Here is a 21,481-nt window from a genome sequence, read left to right as displayed (position 1 = left end):
ATGACAATAAGATCTGAATAAACATAAAAAGGCTTTACAGTAACTGATAATTTACACGACTGCAACAATAAATGTTTTATACAGTTGAAGTCAAAATGATTAGCCCTCCTTTGAATTTTATTTTCTTTTTTAAATATTTCTCAAATGATGTTAAACAGAGCAAGGAAATTTTCACAGTAGCCTATGTCTGATAATATTTTTCTTTTGAAGAAAGTCTTATTTGTTTTATTTCAGCTAGAATAAAAGCAGTTATACATTTTTAAAAAAACATTTTAGCGTCAAAATTATTAGCCCCATTAAGCTATATTTTTTTCCTATAGTCTACAGAACAAACCATCATTATACAATAACTTAATTATCCTACCCTGCCTTTAAAGCCTTTAAATGTGACTTTAAGCTGTATAGAAGTGTCTTAAAAAATGTCTAGTCTAATATTATTTGCTGTCATCAAAACAGAATTTGCGGAAAAACGGGGCTAATTATTCAGACTTCCACTGTATGTGTTCTTCCAACCATTTTAGGTATTTTTGAATTATAGTCAATTTATAATTCAATGCTAACTGACAAAGCATGTTAAAGTAGAATATAGCTATATAATAAGCTAAACGCATGAACTGTGATTTAACTATTACAGAAACAGATGTGACTGGCTATATCATATAAATATGCCTAGATATCTATCATATCTAGAAAGCTAGTACAATTTACGTTTTTTGACTAATTTGCATGAATTTAAACTACACACATTTTATACTGTGGAAACAAATAAGCTTCATCAGTAGTTAGAACTATTCAGTTTTGTGAAAGAGTTGTATTATTACCTCATTAGCTTCAGCTCCTCAAAATAATGAATGAATTAAGTGCAGTGGCGGGATTTTTTAACACCATGTGACAACAGAGCCACTCCCACCTGCCGGTAAAAACAGGTACTGCTAAACAGCTAACGATTTATTTACCAGACACAAACGCTGCGTTAAGTGGAATGTTTGTGATGTATGTGGTAATTTTCAGTACTTAGATAACAAACGAGCTGAGTCACAGTCACTTTTACTTTCACTTTGAAGACAATGGGCCCTATCATACACCTGGCGCAGTGTGGCGCAAGGCGCGGCGCAGTAGTCTTTTGGTAGTTTCAGCTTGGCGCAAGAGTCGTTTTGAGGCGTTGCTCTACGCTGTTTAAATAGCAAATGCATTAGCGCTCATTTGTGCGCCCATAGGCGTTCTGGTCTAAAAAGGAAGGCGTTCTGAGGTGGACCATTGGCGCGTTGCTATTTTGAGAAACTATAAAAGATTTTTCATTAGACCAAAACTAACCCGGTCTAAACTCCGGCGCAGAGTTGCGCCTCGCTTACGCACTGTCTAATACGCACAAGAGAGCAATAGGCAAATATCTTTACATATGAAAAATTTTAAATATTAAGGATATATATAGGATATAATAAGAATAGATATAGGATATAAATATAAAGGATTAAAACATTACAAAACATATTATTTTCTAGCCTACATAAATATGAATTATCACTGCTTTTATGTCTTCTTCATCTCGGGAGGCTTTTTCAGTTTATTTGTGACGATTTGCTTTTGTATAATGTTATCATTATTAGCAGTATTATTTATTATATCCCTATTTATATTTGTTTTATTAAAAACAAGCTTAGATTTGCCCACCTGTCAGGTTTTAGACCATATGGGGCATGGCAGGTGTATTTGGAAATAACTCAGTATTTTGACCACACTTGGCCATTATTGTTCATTTATTCGTTTGCTAGAAATTAGAACTGAATTTAGAAATAGTTTTGAAACAAATCTTTGCGCTTAACAAACGAAATTAATTATTTATAGGCTAATTGATGTCTGTGCGTAAAGGTTTCCCTATTCAAGAGCGAAAGTGAAAGTAGATCATTTATCTCTCTTTCTCACGCAGTAGATGCTCTGTTTAACAGTATTCTGTTAAAAAACTGTTACCTGTTAACTGTTTGCTTGTGAAATGCTCATTTTTTCCACTTAGACTTACTTTGCGTGCTGTAAATAGCGAATGCGCTCTTGGCGCGACGCAGCTTGCTCTTTAAGGGAATGGGAGATGAGACTCTAATTGGTTTATTCTCAAAACACACCTATAACTCATTAAGAAAATAAACTCAACCCTTTTAGACCATGCGCCTTGGCGCAAGACAGATTTCCCGTCCTTAAATTAGCAAAAACGCGTCCTGACACGCCCTGAAAGCGTTTGTGCCCTGCGTTTTGCGCTCTGCGCATGGACCGTCAAAATAGAGCGCTTAATATTACCAATATATCGCCTCCCAACTATAGCAGCTGCTTCTCACGAGGCTCCTCTTTTTTTTCTCTCGCTCTCTCGCACAGCTTACGCTATAATGTCATCTTAAAGGAACAGTAACTGACCAGAAAAATAGTACACTCTCTGAACATGTTGTGTCATAGAAATACAAAAATCAAATATTGTTGTTTACATCATTGCTACAACATACCATTACAGCTAGACACTGTGCATGTCATAATCAATTTTAACAAATAAAAACACTTACAGGTTGTGAGTCCACAGCTTCTGCTTGTTGGAGCTGCTCCTTCTTTGAGGCAATTTTAACCGAATAGAGCACTGAACTGGGAGAGATTCTGGAAGCTGTGTTTTGTCAAATCATGCTTGCTATGTTTTTATAATTCTCTGGAACATAATTAATATTGAACTGTTAGCACTTCTGTCTTTGTGTTGTGTCTTTTGGAAGCCCAAATATAGAAACAAAAGAAGCTCTGTGGAAATAGCAGGATGGCATTTTCTCCCTCTGCTGTAAGATTACAGTGCCTCTGGCCACGCCCCTTAGCTGCACAGTGTGTGTGTGCGCGGTGAAAGTACGTTTGTGATCTCAGAGGCCCGGAAGTATTTTTTTTGCAGTCCCCAAAATTCGTTCATTGTAGGCTTTGCTAAGCTAACACTGTAAAAAATCAAGGCCTCCCTTCGCATTGAACTTTGAGCAATTTACATTCAGAGTTGATGTTTATGTTCACACAGCTACATTACACATCAACTAAAGTTTAAAATATGATGTGGTAGAGGACCACCCCTTTATAACTAATTTACTGCATTTTAAATGATGACAATGTAAATTATATACATTTTTGTCATGTGTGACAGTGAAAGTGTAACATTACCTTAACATCCCACATGCTTAGACAAGCTTATACTTGCACTATTCCAGTAAATTATTATTATTATTTTTTTAGATTTGGCAAGTAGGTTTGGCTCTTATCTGATTGTCTTCATTTGTAATAAACATTGTTGCACCTCAGTAACAATCAGCATCGCATTTCAACTTAAGCCAAAGATACCAGGAGGGCATATTTATGATCCATTATCTCTCATGTATGCAATCGCTTAAACAAAATGTGTTTTGAAGGTGTATTTAATGCTGTCACCTTCAGTGTATATTATTTATAGCTATATGGGTTGCTCATGGCTTTCCTCTCTGTTGCACCTTTATATTCGTTCGGTTTAGGAGGAAATAGGTCACCCAGATAGCCCAAGGAATTTATGTGCATGGCTGCATAGCAGTAACTCAGTAGATCTCGCCACACTCGCATTATTCACTTTCTGCATGTCAAGTCCTCACACGGCTGCATCATGTAACCCTTGGTTCTTCTACAGGACTGACATTCCTGTTCTTGATTACTTGATAAACAGGAAGTGGCATAATGAGGTTGGATACCGAGATGAAAGTAAGAATGGGAGGAACCCAATGAAATCGCACTAAAAATAATTTCAGGGAGCCACACCTTTAACAACAGCGGTTTGATTAGATCGGTTGTCAGCAAGTTTATTTTAATGAGAACATGTGTATGTTCTAATGACTCATTCAACATGTATTCATGTAAATATTTGACCACATTTGCTTTCTTTATATTTGTTGTATTGATTTACTGCGAACGAGCCAGCATTACTCATGATTTCAAAAATAGAAATGCTCTTTTTCTTTTGTTTTATGCTCTATAGCTCGCAATAATCCAAGACCATTGTGATGACAGATTATGCGTAACTCAACATTAGACAAGATTTTTTTTAAGTCTTTGTGTTAAAGGCATAGAAAGCAATGTCTGGATCCATTCATTTTAATTGTTTACTACTTGACACAAAGCTTTTACAGCTCCTTGATAATTTGTTTACATATTTAAGTGGAACTTTAAAAACTATAGCTCCTAGAACTATTGGCAGATGTACTGGCAGTGTCGTGACTTTTTTTAAAAGAATTTGAAGAAATTGGTTCCGACTGTATGTGTGGTAATGTTGAACTTGTGATCATATGATCTCGATTTTATAATTATATGATGGGATATATAATCTCAAAGGGGTTTTATTTTGGAATTTGATTTGAAACCTTTCTTATTAAAATGGACATCATGTCAGCCCATGTTTTTTGTTTCCTTTTTGTTTCCTGTCATGTAATTTAAAGCTTGAAGTCCATGAGAGTTGACAATTGTCCTCCAAATCAAATGGCGGTAAGGCTTGGCTTGTTGTAATTTGAAAAAAAAATCCACTACATAAGAAGCATTGCATCACTTCACTCAAGACAGATTTATTGTTGGCCAATATTTCATAGATTGTATGTAAAAATGAGAGATTGCACTAACTAATTAAAGTTTAAATGTTTTAGATCAGGATCTTCTCAAATATGTTTGTCCAGTAGGATGTACAATGGGTTCAAAATCTGTAACTAAATTTACATCTCTAGTAATGCTGATTGCACTTTTTTAAATTAAAAACTACATTGAAGTTCTTATACATTGCTGAAACAATTTCATATGCAAAATATACAGACTTGAAGTTCTTGAGCATATGAAAATATCTCAGATGTGGACATTATGTGAAGTGATGAGGAAGATGAAGACAAAATTTTGTTATAACTAAGGTGCAAGGTTTATGTATACAACAGTAAAATATGTTAATGTTTGTAATTTTGAAAAAAAAATTCAAGATTATACCAGCAATCATGTATGGTTTTTTGTGGGTATAACGTCCGGAAAGTACAGCTGTTCTCTGAACAAAAAATATATATATACTTAGAGTGTGGTGAATTTATATTATTATAATTTGATCTCATTTATAGGAGCCTCAAGAACTGTAAAAACATACTTGTACATTTTTCAGAAACTTGTTAATAATACTTAATTCTGAATGGATAACATGTTTTTTTGTATGTATATTTCTTATGTCATTTGCCTATTTATTGGTTAATTATGGATATTATTGTTTGCGTGTATGATGTCTCAAGTTTGACTATTACTAGGGTTCTCTTGTATTTCCTGTTTGACCTGATATGGGTCAAAACATTGTCTAATTAAATTGTACTATGAGAGCTACATTAATTAGTTTCGAAGTTTCGAAGTAGCTAGCTAAGTAGTTTCCTTCTGTACTTATGGGATTCCTCATTTTATAGTTGTTGCAACATATGCTTATTGTGGATATGTGCCCATCTACATTTCTGGAGAGCGCTTATTATGTAGCCAGAGGTATGTCTGGCTATTTCGTATGTAAATCATACTCTACAGAGTGGTATGACAACGACGACAGCTTCTGGTCCTTTTAGCGCTAACAGCTGACTGCTTACCTCCGCATGGACGACTTTTCCATTGTTACCAGTTTACCCAGTGGCTCGCCGCACAAGTTGGTGGACTTGGGATGGGAGCGTAGTTAACTGCAATGACAAGGTTCAAGTCTGGCAAAGAACAGTTCCAGAAACCAGGTAAAACATAAATAAACACTATTAGTTGTGTTACTGTACGTAGCGGAACCATGGTGCCATGAACATAAAAGATAAGGATGACTGTCTAATAAAAGAGGTCACCCGGAGTCCCCTTTCCTGCTCCCCAAGCACACACACACACACAGGCCAAGTTGTCGAAAAAGGTTAACAGATTTATTAAACATAAATATTTCCAATATCAAAACCATGGTGGTAAGGGAACAAACGGCCAAAACAACAAACAAAACAAAGTACGCTACCTAATATTAAGCGTCTCTTAAAGCCCCGGTCAGATCACTTGATTTAGGCATGATTTCCTTGACGTAGGGTGTCACGGGGATTCGAAAACAACAAATGGGCATCGTGACACAAGATTCATTCGTTTCTTCTCGTGTAATGTGCCATAGTTCACGACAACCAATATCATGTCTGAGATGCCTCACGACACCATCGCAGCAAGTCTAGCATGTTTAATTTTTCCCCCCATCTTCACGACGAGTTCAGTCTTGTGGATGACACTGTGCAATAGGAGCTCTTCATTTCTCGGTTATATCAGTGGGTGCTGCTGTTAATGCACTTGTCAGGTAATCAAAAAATAGGCTGCATGCATATTTATACTTACTTATGGGTGCATGGGTCACCGGTGGATATGGGTTCATTTAGAAGTCCCTATATTGTTTACCTCACTGTAAAAAATGACACAGTAAATATGGCTCATTTAAACAAACAAATTTCACTTAAAAAGTTTAGTTTTGGACATTGCTTAATTTTAAACTACAAATGTTACATAAAATATTGATTTCACTGTTTACTTTATTTAATGAAGAAAAACAACTAGCAATTTTTAGTAAAGTTAGCAATAATTTGAGGTTTAGTCAATTGAACCCAATATTTTAGGATCTTCCGATTACCACGTGCCGCTGTACCACAGCGCGCAATTTGAGGAGTCCATTTTGGAAAATCAGCTCGGGAGAAGGCTGTTCATCTTTTGGCAAGCTATTGCAAACGTTAAATGATATTCCTTATGCCTGCTTATAAATAATGCATGTCTAAATGTTTAGATGGCAATTTACAGTATAACGAATGGATGCTTTTAATAAATGACCATGCTTGACTCAACACAACGTGTTAACCCTGATCCGCAGGAGTGTTTGAAGCCAGGTCTGTCAGCTGATCTATTATATATCTGCTCCGGTTTGTATTTGTTAAGGTGCTTTTTACTGAGCTTTAAACGATTATCATTGTGGCCAAACACTGTTGAGCATGTGAACATGGTGGGAAATGCTGGTATACTCTCATTGTAAAAATGTCAGTACCGCCTGACTTTTGAAAACTTAAAAGTTTTATTGTATTGTTTTGTTTGTTTGTTTTTGTGTTGTTGTTTTTTATTAAATTAATAATGAAAGTATATTTATAAGTAAATATAAGTAAAATTTGTTAGTTTTCTTTTTTTTAAGATCAAAGAAGAATTCAAAGGATTGACGGCTGCTGATGTGGAATCTACCTTCATTGAAAATTTCGACAATTACACAGAACAGCTTGTCCATTTATTTCACAAAAAGGAGGGAAGTGCAGGATGCAAAATCTGTGATGTGATGAAATTGCTGGAGCAGGTATTGTTTACTGAAAATTCTGCTTGCCTGTTTTAGCATTTAAATTTTAGATGTTCATTGTCTCTACCATGTAATGCATTTTAAAATATTACAATTTATTTATATATTTCTTTCTATTTGCAATCACAGTGTGGACATTCTCTGGGAGGTGGTGATATGCTGTCTGACTGTGTACCTGTCTGACAACCTTGAAAATCTGATTACACATTACGTGGTTAGTGAATGTAGTTCATTTGGTTCACTTTCAAATGACTTTTGTAGCAGGTTTTAATTGCAAACCTGAAAATACAATTAACCATGTAAAATGTCAATTTAGAAAGAGAAACTTTTTTTTATATTTGAGTGATTTTAGTCATCTTAAATTGAGTTCAACAAAAATTTTAAATTTCCTGTTTTTTAAATCACCCCCGCCAATCGAAGATGTGAGTAACATTTTTTCTTCTCTAGTAGAACAGTAAAGAAAATTTGGAACTGAAGCACCTGTGGTCTTTGATAAAATGCTAGTTAGCAGATGAAAGTTAGTGAACAAAGATCACAGTTTAAGTTAATTTTCTTTACTGTTTTACTGAAGAAAAGTTCTGACTTTCGGGTTCTGATTGTATTTTTCGGTTTCTTACTTTTTCCCCCTTTTTTACTAGGCTGTGCCTTTTTATTTCTTTATGAACTGATGCATAATATACATTTTGATTTTTGTTTTGTTTCAGGACACTTGTGGGGAAACAGACCAGCTGGACATTGGAGAGCACATACCAAAAACTGTGACCATACGCACATATACACTACGGACAATTTAGCCTACCCAATTTACCTATACCGCATGTCTTGGACTTGTGGGGGAAACCGGAGCACCCGTAAGAAACCCACATCAACACAGGGAGAACAAGCAAACTCAGCACAGAAACACCAACTGACCCAGCCAGGGCTCGAACCAGCGACCTTCTTGCTGTGAGGCAATTGTGCTGAGTGTTTGACAAGAACAGCTTTGAACGCTACTTTTCAGAATACTCTTGAAACAGTTTTTGAACTATTGTTTCTATTAAAGCAGTACATTTGTAAAAAAATTTGCATTTTTTTGAACACCAAAAAATGTTTTAAGGAAATGTTTTAAGATGCATTTGTCTAATAAAGAAATTCTTTACTTTAATCCTGTTATCTGTGTTTTTTTCCACCCTTTGTAATGTATAGCTAATCGTAAGTTAACTGATAAGTGACTTAGTATTTTAAAGTTGAAGAACTAAACATTTTCAGTTAAATTGGCTTAAGATTTTATAATTGGGTAAACAGAACTTTAATGGTAGAAATAACTTAAATTTGTAAACAAAAACTGCTTAAAATATTAAGTTACACCAACCAATAAATTTAAGCAAAACTATTTACTAGAATACTTAAAAAATTAAGCATCACCAACTGAAGGTTTTTTAGGTAATATTGCTTTAAATTTAATGTGAAAATTGCTTAAAAAGAGGGATGCAAAAATGATGCACTATATTCTTAAGTAAATCTAGCATATTATTTTTTTCAGTGCATGTTACTTTAAATATTCGATCGGAATTAGCATGCACGCATGGCTTCAAAACGACATTAACACTATTTAATTCACTGTGAACAATGGCTGCTAATATGATTACCCTATTTACAATTTGCAAAGAATACTTTTCTGAAATTATATTATTAGGGGAATGTCTGAATATCAGAATATAAAACCATTTTTAACTCTATGATGATATGATATGGTTCTATAAGCTTTAACTCCCTGTTCTACAATATTAAGTTGTTTATAGCGGAAAGTGTTTTATAGTGGACTTGTTTTGATGGGCGTCACCTCAAATGTTATTCATTATTCTTGTTTATTGATAACTGATCCACAATAGATACATAAATATTTAGTAAAAAATTATAGCAAATGAAATTCGCTTCAAAAAGATATATTTTTAAAGAAAATTAGATTTTTGTTTGTATCTCCACTACTCAATTATACGGGTGGATGATTTATTTCGCTCTGAGGAAAATAAGGATTTAATGAATCCTTCACTGTAATTGAATCACAAATCTCAGTTATATATTTGCGAATTTTTAATACGTCATTATTTTAAAGATTATGTCTGAGCATATGATTTTTCCTTGCTGCTTATGTGCTTTTATTATTCCGTCTCTCTCGCGACAAGTTCAATGGAGGGATTGTTTATTAAGAAACCCATGGCAAAAAATATACATTTAGAGTTGAAAGAAAATATCTTAATAATAAAAAGCATGTAACATAGCCAGAAAGAGACTCTGTGTGTGCATCAGAAAAACTGGTTGAGCCTCATGTATTGTCAAAATAAGTTGCAAAAAGAAAAGAAAACGCAGACTTTGCTAACGTTACAGAACAGACTGGGCTGTAAATCATACATGCCCATTGATCATTCAGATGATAGCTTACTTATTTTCTGAAAGCACACACAATCTAAAAACTTTCTCTGTATCCAAGACATTATTATATAAGAACTTATTTGAATGCATTAGTTTACTGGATCCTTGGACTGAGAAGTTTACAGGGGTTCACTGGTTTGAGAAATGTCTGGTTGTAAAACCTGCTTCTTTTTATTTGTAAGGTAATGTTTTCGTTATTATGTTCTGATTCAAATTACTGGGGTGTGGGAGACGGAGAGGGTGCAAATCATCGAATATCAAAAAGTTACGAATTGCCGTAAGATTGCGTTGATTTAATGCAAGCCGGTGCCACAGTTTTCACTGCATCATCACTGTGACATTTATTCACATTTGACTGAATGTGGTGGACTGTCATGATTTTAGCTACTGTGGGATGCTACTGAATGATGCGTATCAGAGGGGATTTAGAAGTGGGTATAAGCTGTGTGATAAATAAGTGATATACCGTACCTGCATCAACCTGTTCTCAAGGATTGCCTGCTTATACCCTCTAATACACCATATTATCGTCATTTTTGATTGCAATTTTTAAACAGCATTTACGTCCTTGTCCTTTTTTTTTATAAGCCAGTTTCTAAAGCTTTGAATGCACCATTTGCTGCAATAGACACCTGACTTTTCATTTAATGAACACTTTATTTGCGACACACACTCTGCCAATGTTAAGTTTTGAAGTACCCTCATTTTAGGTTATATGTTTGTAGAAAAACTTGCACAAAAATGATAAAATATATATTTCAAATTACATGATGCATTTAGCAGGCCTAAATAAGCTTTTTACAACAGGCGTTAACACACAAATTAAACAGTTTAAAAGTTTACAAACATTTAATGTTCCTTTGATTTGACCTTTGGTGCAATAAATAATCCTGAATTATTAAAAGTCTTAAAATATTCTTTAAATGTATTTTATAACTATGAAATTTAATTACTAAACAATTAAGCATTAACTTGCCAAAAAATTATTCACTTTACCACGGTAAAATAATGCCTCCACTTAAGCAATATTAAAACCTAGTCTATATAACCACAGAAATATACATACAATAACATCAAAGTTGCATAATTATAAAATTTTAAAAAATAAACAAGATGCGCTTATATATATGTTTTTTTATTTTTTATTTTATTTTATTTTTTTAGGGCACCGGCACACCCTGGCTACGCCCTTTTTAAAAAGGAATTATAAGTTTGATCCTATCCTAATGAGTTCCCCTAAATAATGTAGCCTAGTCATTAGTTGTCTGCAAGCATCAGTGTTTATTGAGATTAAAACAAACATTTAAAAAAACGAACATATTGAAAATTAGATTAAAAAATATATATTGTTATAGCAACCTATGTGACAGCTTTGGGAAATAACACTCGTCGTAGACGTCACAGGATGACTAATCGTGAAGGAACGTGTAATGTGGCACATTTGCTGCCCATGACCAAGTCAAGATTTTATTAAGAAAAAAATGTATAAATAAATAAAAATCACATTATCTGACATAAGCCTCTTTTACAGATATAGACCTTTCCGGAAAATTACCGGCAATTTTCAGTAAAGGTCTGTATGTGTGAACCCTTTTTAAAAAAAACTTAATTCCGCCTATTTTCCGGAGAGATAAGTTGTAACATCACCGATAATTTGCTGAAATGCTGCGCTTTGTGAACGCAGAAGGAAGATTGCCGGAAAGAGTGCGTTCACGTCTAGAACGTGCTGACATAAGACTTCGAATTTAGCCAATCAGAACACTCAGACGCATACACATTTGCGCGGTTTGTGAGAATAAAAGCCTGTTATTATTTTTCCAGACACATTAAGCTGCTAGATGTTAGTCAGATAACATTTCTATGTTCCTTCTTAAAGATACACCGAAACACCAAAACACATTTTTCTTGACAGAAATTTAAAACATGGAACAATCGCTCACTTTTTCAAATGTCTAATAAGCTTGTTTAATCCCGCCTCTTTTCGCAGCTCCACACGATAGAATATCGCAAGCTCAAACTCTAAAGCTGCGGTCACATTAGAGTTTGAGCATGCGATATTCTGACGTGCGGCGCTTCGAAAAAGGGTGGGATTAAACAAGCTTATTAGACATTTAAAAAAATCGAGCGATTGCTCCATGTTTTAAATTTCTGTCAAGAAAAATGTGTTTTAATGAGATTAAAGCTGCGGTCACACTGGGCTTTTCCTCCCATAAACTTCCATTCGTACGTGCACGAGTGCGTCGGTTCGGAAACGGAGGGTCATGCGTCAAGTTTCGCAAGTTGCTGCCGTGCAAAGTTCAAGCTTGGTGAACTCTGACCTGCGAAATCGCACCACTTGACTGTGTGAGACCAATTGAGGATCCAAACATGACCTCTCTGGACAGAAATTAAAAACATGGAGCAATCATTCGCTTTTTAAAATGTCTAATAAACTTGTTTATTCCCGCCCCTTTTTGCAGCGCCGCAGGACAGAATTTCGCATTATCAAACTCTAGTGTGACCGCAGCTTTATGATTATGAGCTTATGAGAGCTTATGATTGCTTGCAGCTGGCCCGCATTATTCGATTCATGAGCCAATATAAGTACCATAAGTTCCATATGACAGACATCTTCGTTTTAAAGACAGCTCTGCTACAAATCACCAGCTACTGCTACTGTAACTACAACAACAACAACTACATCTCAAACTATACATCAACAACAGTTTTATCAACAACATCAAAACCTTCCACTTCAAAGTGCCTCACACATCGCATCCGCTTTGTCTTCAACCTAATTCTCCAGCAAGATCACAGTCAAAACTCAAACTCTGTCCACAAACTCTGCTTAAACTCTAAAGACGCCGACGAACCAAGCCATTGCAATAACTCACTGCTCTCCTAGCGGTGCACCCGTGGTAACATATATTGTATGCTTTAAAGGGCCATGAAACCCCCTCGTTTCAGCAGGGTGTTTTCACACCTCTACTTTCGAAAAAGTCAGAAAAGTGGGCGTGTCCAGCTCTGTTTAGGGGGGAGTGTCGGAGGAACTAAAGTGGGATGGTGTGGGAGTGTCTATTTGTGCACGCGCGAGTTTCAGAGTCAAAATACACACACACACACACACACACACACACAGAGAGACAGGAGAAAGCGATGGTGTTTAACCTACATGGACATCTGTAGTCGAATTATTTGCTGAATTAATAAATGTTGGACTTTAACTGCAGTTTGGCTCTTTCATTCAGGGAATTCATTCATGCCCCTCGCGACAAACGAGGTATTTGATTCGAGGAACTGCTCTAAGCGTGTATTTTTCATGCAATGTTTGATACCGCACGGCAAATGAGAGAAAAAAAAAACTCCGCATTTCCCGGAAACTTAGATGCACACGGCAGGTAGCGTCAGAAAGCCGCGTGTGTTATTCCGGTCACTAAATGCGGTGCTAACATTTCTGCACTCAGTGCTATAGTTAACTTAATTCGATACGAGCAAACTGAATAAACAAAGAGCACTGGTCGCTCACTTACCAAATCTGTAGAGACAGGACAATCACCAGCAACTAGAGCCGCGTCTTTATGGAGAGAATACTACAAGCAAATCCAGATTTCAGCGTTTGCAGATGAGAACAGCTCTCAGGTAAACAATAATCCTCCTTAGACACGTAAGTTATTGTTGTCGAGCGTTGCGTACACTGTTAATCCACACGTGATCCAGATAAGCTCTCACAGAGAGAAAATGAAAATGAAACTTAACGGCAGCAAACTATAAAAGCAACACTTCACGCTTGTTTTGCCAACACAACGTCTTTGTGGTGTAAACACGGTGACACAAATGAATAATAATGAAGTTGCACAATAGAGCGCGCTGATTGGTTTGAACCAAGCCTTACTCATGCATTAATGTATCACACTGTAAGACGTAATAAGACTCACTCAGGCACAGACGCCCAGTCTGCACGCTGGAATACACGCTATTATGTCATGACCGTGACGCAGCTTCAAAAATTCGTTTCAAACAGGAAGTACGAATTTGCTTGAAATAACGCAAAAACAACCAATTTACACTTTTTAGTGAAATATAGGTGTCCTAATAGTGTTTTTAGCAGTGTGGGACACATATACGACTGTCAAAAGCTCAAAAAATGTGTTTTGGTGTTTCGTGACCCTTTAAGGGGAAGCCTCGAAAAAAAAAAAAAAACTACTCCCCAACAAAGACTAAACTATTATAAATCTTTTGAAAGACGAGACTCACATGAATAAAAAGATATCAACCAATAGCTTACCTTTCAAGCCTCCCGCCCGTCCACAGATCCGCAACATTCCAAAGTAATTCAACAGCAAAGATCCAGGCAATCTAGTCTTTAAGCATTGGTTCGCATCGTGTTCGTGCATAGAAAAACATCATGGATTGCTCTGTTATCATCCAAGCTAGTCACTGCAGCGCAACAGCATCTCTACTCATATACACTAGTATTTTTGGTTAACAAAATGGCAATTTTTTAAATATATTTTTATTATTTATAAAATAAATAAATACATAAATAAATAAATAATAAATAAATAAATGTAAAAAATAAAAATCTCTGTTAAATCTAATAGCCAGTTAACCTCTGGAAAGATTATTACCTAACCAGTGAATATTACCCAGCTATTGAATAACATTATAAACATTGAGCACAGAAGTCCAATTGTAATATCCCAGTGACTCATGTGTTGATATACAAAGTGTCATACATAAGTTTATAATGGTAAGTCAGTTGGATGTAAAAATGGCAAAGAAACAAACTTCCCATAAATAGAAGGAGGATCTTTTTGACAAATGGATCTTCAATAGATACTTCCAGGACCATCAGACAGGCCACACCCTATATCCTCAGCTTCCCATCCATCTGCCATCCTGTGGGGGGACGAATGCCCACCTCTACCATCCTTGCACATTGCAACAACAAAGCCATCGGACCATCCATTAACAAAAGATGCTTCCATTCACAGTCGCCCATGTCCTTATTAAAGCGGCTTACATGGATATCAGCTAAAACTATTTATTATGTCTGCCGTACATGTACCATGTTGTAAAACAAAAAATTCAGATTCTCTCTTGTTTCTCATTTCAGAGACTATGACATTCGGCTGCAGAAGCTGACCCTCATCCAACCCATTACATTCTATAGACATTCCAAATATAATCACACTGTACACAAAGGATACATTTCCACTCACATAGCCCATATATTTGGTGTTGCCGCCTTTAATGAATATTTAGATGGAAGTGTATGCAAGCTCAGGCCGAGCGTCACTGCTGCGGCAGTGGTGCAGAGGGGAAAAGAAGCTCAGCTGAGCTTCTCTGCTGTTGCAGAGGTGTGGTGGAAGTCAATATTGGAAGGCAAGTACGCTTCCACGGAGGCGATTTAACTGGTGTGGCAGTGCAGGGAGTGTGTCGGTACTGAATGGCTAAAAGGAGATGTGTGTGAACTCAGGCAGAGCATCACTGCTTCGGCAGTGGTGCAGAGGGAGAATAAAGCTGGAATTATACTCGCGCCTGGCGCCACATCAGGCACCTCCGCTGACTGCGCGCGCCCCTCGCAAAACTGCCGAGGCTTTTATACTTGCCGCATTCACTGTTGTGATATTCTTTAAAACGACAGGGGGCAGTCAAAAGAAACCCACCTTAAAATCAGTCGGATAAACAGAGAAGTACAAACTCATATCATAATGTCGTTCAATATTTTAAACTAATTATTTGTATTGTTTTTATAAATTATTTTAATGATTATAAGCATTTTTATAACCTGTAAGATTTTTTTTATTAAACTTTGATGCATCACTTTCTTTTTATATCTGACAGTTTTACTTTTTAAAGTTTATTACAATATTAATCACAAGAAAACATGAGTTGCTCTACTAATGTATTTTTATTATGGCAAGGATAAAAACAATAAACAAAAAGTACACTTACTAAAAAAATACAGATGTATTACAAATACGATCCAATAACATACGTTAGTGTAAAGGCTATGACTGGTGGAAAAACATATTCAGTAATTGTGTACAGGGGTCTACACTTTTGCTATGATTTTTTTTTTTTTTTTTTTGGCATAAACCTTATCCCTCAGGTTTTTTTTTTTTCAAATTTTTTTAACATAAACTTTCCCCCTTTCCCACTGTTGTTTTTATTTCTAGCAAATAATTAGTGGTCATCACTTGCTTTTGTTCATATCTCGGACAGTTAACCTATACAATTTTGAGTTGCTCTACAATCAAATGTTTTATTATAGCATAAATAAAAGCAAAAAAAGCACACTTACTTAAAAATACTGATTATTTTAGATTTAGACCGCTCCACAATTCATATTACTGTCTGGCTAGTTTCTGTCCTATTCTTATGCTAAAAAGGCAGTGATGGTCCAACATTCCTGACCATTATCAACAATAAAGCCCAGAGAAACAGGCCATTAGTATCTATTCCTTTCCAGTTATTAAAAATAATTTTGTGACTTCATTATAGTTTTATAACTATTAAATTGTTTTTAATACAAAATTAAACAAATCAGTGCAAAACCTATGACTGGTGGAAAAACATATTCTGTAATTGTGTACATTTTGCCATGGCCTCTTTTGATTTTAATAAACTTATTCTTCAGGTTTTTCCAAACCTTTAAACAAAAACTTTCTCCTTTCCCATGGCTGTTGCAATTTCTAGGCAAGAATTATTGATTATCTGGTTATCTCTCTGATCACGGGTCATAAGATTTTTGTTCAGTCCTACTGTTTTAGATAAAATCACTTCAGAGTGGTTCATATTCAACTCAAATCAGTTGCGGCGCCGCGCACACTCTTCGCTCGAGTCTCAGAAAATGCCCGACGCCCCGCCAGCAGAAATCATGCCGCGCGCATCCAAAGCAAACCTCCGCAAACTCCGCGATGACAACACATTGGCTGCACGCACTCAAGCAAACAAGCGGACGTGTCGAGTATAAACAAGGCTTAAGGCTCGGCGGAGCGTCTCTGCTGTTGCAGAGGTGCAGTGGTAGTCAGTATTGGAGCGTTATGAGTGCTCCCGCAGGAATGTTAAATACTGTCGGTAGTGATATGTAGAAAGTAAATAAGGGTTCAGCTAGAGCGTCACTGCAGTTGCAGTGTTGCTATGGGTGAGTGTAGCTCACACTCTTGATGCCATATTCACACAAGCCTTTTAAGTTTTTGAGATATTCTGAACTAACATCAAATTTCAATCATACAATTACCTCACCATATCTAATCTAACTTTGCAGGATAAAGAAATGCTATCTTCTTTATTAAGCAAATCAAAATAGATACATTTTGCAAAGGACATTCTATATAAAGTTTGATATCCCCTTCCCCGCGCACCCATTCTAAACCCTCTTAGCTTTCTTACACCACAGGAGAGCAATACCACCTCAAGGAAGCCCAGCTGATCCTCTCCAGCCAACTTCCACCCACATGCATTTCTAGGTATAAGTATGACCTTTTCCCTATTCTCCCTACAATTACTACAGGAGTTTGTTACACTACCCTCTCCCCTTTTTACTTCCTTTAACTTTTCCCTCCAAACTTGAACTATCCCATACTTCTATTCACTTCCATTCACCCCAGCTCTGACCTATTTAACTGCCGCAGCAGTGATGCTCTGCCTGAGTTCCCACAATCTCCATTTAGCCATTCAGTACCGACACACTCCCTGCACTGCCACACCAGTTAAATCGCCTCCATGGAAGCGTACTTACCTTCCAATATTGACTTCCACCGCACCTCTGCAACAGCAGAGAAGCTCAGCTGAGCTTCTTTTCCCCTCTGCACCACTGCCGCAGCAGTGACGCTCTGCCAGAGCTTGCATAAACTTCCATCTAAATATTCATTAAAGGCAGCAACACCAAAGCTCCAAAAATATAAATTTATTAAAGCTTTGTGTCAGCTTTTTTTAATTTAATAAATTAATATTTTTGGAGCTTTGGTGTTGCCGCCTTTAATGAATATTTAATTTGCACATTTTGCGTAATTTGCATCTAACATACCACTACTGACACACTCCCCAGCACTGCCACAGCAGTCTAAATGCCTCCACGGAAGCGTATTTACCTGTTGTTATTATTGACAACCATTGCACCTCTGTAACTGCAGAGATGCCCCGCTCAGCTTAAATTCTCCTCTGCACCACTGACTTCCATTGCACCTCTGCAACTGTAGAGATGCTACGCCTGGCTTAAATTCTCCTCTGCACCACTGACTTCCATTGCACCTCTGCAACTGTAGAGATGCTCCGCTTAGCTTAAATTCTCTTTTGAACCTTTGCACCACTGACTTCTATTGCACCTCTGCAAATGTAGAGATGCTAAGCTTAAATTCTCTGCACCACTGATTTCCATTGCACCTCTGCAACTGTAGAGAAGCTCGGCTTAGCTTAAATTCTCTGCACCACTGACTTCTATTGCACCTCTGCAACTAAAGAGATGCTCCACCTAGCTTAAATTATTTTTTGCATCACTGACTCTATTGCACCTCAGCTGCAGCAAAGACGCTCCACTGAGCTTGTCCTGACATTTCATCACTACCATTTTAAGAGTCTTTCTAGCAGAGCTCATACATCCTGCATTAAAATTATTACATCTGTCTCACTCTCCTGTCCAGTCACGACAGTTAAATACTGCCACGGGAGCACACATAAAATTTGCAACATCGGCAGCCAATACACCACTTCAGTTGTAGCGATCCCTCTAACCTAAACTTTTACACTCTGCACCGGTTCCATCTTTGCTCCTGTAAACCCTCTCCCGGTACCATCTTTTAAACATTCCATTCAGCATCCAGTTATGGCTTTGATCTTTATAGCCTTTTGGGGGGTTCTTTAATACGCGGCTGCTGTCCCGAGCCTATTAAGGCATCTTGGGAAGTTCTCGAGATCTACCTGAGCTCAAACTCCCCTCTCGCCTTGCAAACGGGACGCAGCCCCCAGCTCGAGGATCTTATAAACTCAGGGCTCTTTCCTGAGACAGCATGCCAAACAAGCTTTATAAACAATCATCAGCTAAGAGTGAACTCTTGAAGTGAAGTTTCTTTATGAACTAATTTTGAGAGGATCACGTGCATATGATTGCTTGCAGCCGACCCCACATTATTTCATTTATGATTCACTAATCAGATGATTCCTAAGCCACTAAAAGTACCCCAAGTTCCTTATGACAGCCATCTCCTACTTTTCCTTTCCTAGATGGGTGGCACAGTGGCCCAGTGGTTAGCACTGTTGCCTCACAGCAATAACATCACTGGTTCTAGTCCTTACCAAGCCAGCTGACGCTTCTGTGCTAAGTTTACACGTTCTCCCCATGCTCACGTGGGTTTCCCCGGGTTGTCCGGTTTTCTTCCCACCGTCAAAAAAAACAAAAAAAAACATGCAACCTATGTTAATTGAATAATCCAAATCGGCATCATAGACATGCTCTAAGTAAATGGTTATCTCTTAAGAGCAATCACTATCAGTTCATTAGCTACTACAGCAGGGGAATTCTCAAGATTTACCTGAGCTCAAACTTCCCTCTCGCGTTGCAAACGGGAGAGAGCCCCCAGTTCGGGGATCTTATGAGCTTAGGGCTCTCTCCCGAGACAGCATGCCAAACAAGCTTTTTAAACAATCATCAGCTAAGTGTGAACTCTTGAAACCAAAAATAAAGTTCTGCAAATAAAACAACAATTCTACCCTCTTTGTCTATCCTTTAAACAGGAGAAAAAGTGACAAAAGAAAAGGGCCTTCCTTAAGATCATTCTGCAGTAAATAAACAAATATTCAGCCACAGCTAATACATAATACTGTCCTATTACCATATTTAACAGAGTATCTCACCAGATGACTTTGAAAAGGGGTTTCGGACAGAAAGGTGTCACTGCCACACAGAGAACTTAGAGCAATCTGCTCACACACAACAGCAATGGAAAACAGGAAGAGAACTCAAGGAACAGCGCCAACAGCGTGCTTTTATAATTGGCACCTCCCCTCTTAGAGCTGCACTAGATCTCCGCTTATGTGGAGAGAGAGAAATACAGTAGACAGATAAGGGAGAATACAACACACAGAAACAATACACAAAAGCACTATAAAAATAACTTGCTCAATATCTAAAAGTTGGGTTTAAGGAAAAGGATTGGGTGGGCCAATCAGTCAGTCAGACAACAGCAAGCTGACCTGGTCAGCTGTAGTGTATATTGCACCGTCTGGTGGATTTACGCAAGAGAAATTTGTGATCATCAAAAAGCGTACAGAGCGGCCCCTAGTGAATTTGCAAAAACAAAAACTGCAAGGAAACCTACTTCTGGTTACATATTTCGCTGTTCCCAGAAATATAGACCTGGGTATGTATCTGTAATGAGTCTTGATTGAGTTCAGTTGTGGCCAAGTTTTAACAAGATCAAAACCAAGGAAAAATTAGTTAAACACTGGCATGGTTTATTAAAAACTAAAAGTATTTTATTATTAAACTAAAACACATAATGAATTTAGAAAAGCATAGAAAATGCTATACAACATTTTAAAAGTCCCCAATACATGTTTACTAATTAATGTCAAAGGAAACGGACTTAGTTTTTCCATCTCTAAACTAATTTTCAATTCCAGCTGACATCATGAATTGCTTTTATTTTACCCTTGCCCTGTTTTCAACTGTCCAATCAATTTTTGATACATCATATGAAGTTAGTTTGTCTAACTCAGGAGTGTCCAAACTCGGTCCTGGAGGGCCGGTGTCCTGCAGGTTTTAGTTCCAACCCCAATAAACACACCTGAACCAGCTAATCAAGCTCTTTCTAGGTATACTAGAAACTTCCAGGGAGGCGTGTTGAAGCTAAACTATGCTGGACACCGGCCCTCCAGGACTGAATATGGACACCCCTGGTCTTACTAAATATCCTGATTCTCACATTTTACCAATTTTGGACTGATAATTGGCTGCATTTCCTAGTGACCTCATTTAAAAAATGGTCATAACTGATGACTATTAGATTAGCTTAATTTCTGCTTCTCCACCATTTACACCCCCACTGTGAAAACAACACTGTTAAACAAACTTTCTTTTCTCATAGAAACTAAATTACACTACATAGGCTCATTCTTAAAACATAGCCCATACATTTCTGGAGATTGAGAATTATGTTGCCAGAAGTATGTATGGCTGAATTTCATCTTTAAAACAAACACTATGCCGTTCCTTTTCACACTTACCAGCTGACCACTTACCTCTGCATGGACGTATTTCTCACTGTTACCAGTTTGTTCAGCATAGCTCGCCATGTACGTTGATGAACATGAGACGCGGTCAATCAGTGTTTTTGAAAACACTATTAGTTGGGTTTAGAGAAGGAGGAGGGTGGGTCTGTCCATTGGACAGTCAGTCAGTCGACAGCTGTCTCTGGTGGATTTACGTGAGAACAGCAGACAAGAATGACACTCGCGAGAGAAATTTGAGATCTGAATGTCAGAATTAGAAAGAACTTTATTGCCAGGTATGTTCACACATAAAATAAATTTGTTTTCGTAACAGAGCTCTTACAGTGCAACAGAATTACAGAGACAGGACAAAAAACAGATAATAAACATATTTCAAAAATAGAAGTAGTGAATGCTATTATACAAATTGACAAGTGTATGTAATCACTATATATAACGTTAAATGTGCAGCTGTTATGTGCAAATTGGCATGTAGAGTGTGTTGTTAAA

The 21,481-nt window shown here is 37.0% G+C and overlaps 1 long non-coding RNA gene across 1 annotated transcript; it reads left to right on the top strand.

Moving 5' to 3' along the window:
• The first annotated feature begins 7,210 nt into the window (after nt 1-7,210).
• Nucleotides 7,211-11,250, top strand: LOC137487681 (uncharacterized). Its single transcript, XR_011006376.2, has 3 exons — nt 7,211-7,366; nt 7,496-7,580; nt 8,071-11,250. It is a non-coding gene; the product is annotated as an uncharacterized lncRNA (long non-coding RNA).
• Nucleotides 11,251-21,481: the final 10,231 nt, after the last annotated feature.

This window comes from Danio rerio, chromosome 15 (assembly GCF_049306965.1).
Source record: "Danio rerio strain Tuebingen ecotype United States chromosome 15, GRCz12tu, whole genome shotgun sequence".
Taxonomy (NCBI): domain Eukaryota; kingdom Metazoa; phylum Chordata; class Actinopteri; order Cypriniformes; family Danionidae; genus Danio; species Danio rerio.
Note: the sequence above shows the minus strand (reverse complement) of the source record. Positions and strands in the feature narration are given on the sequence as shown.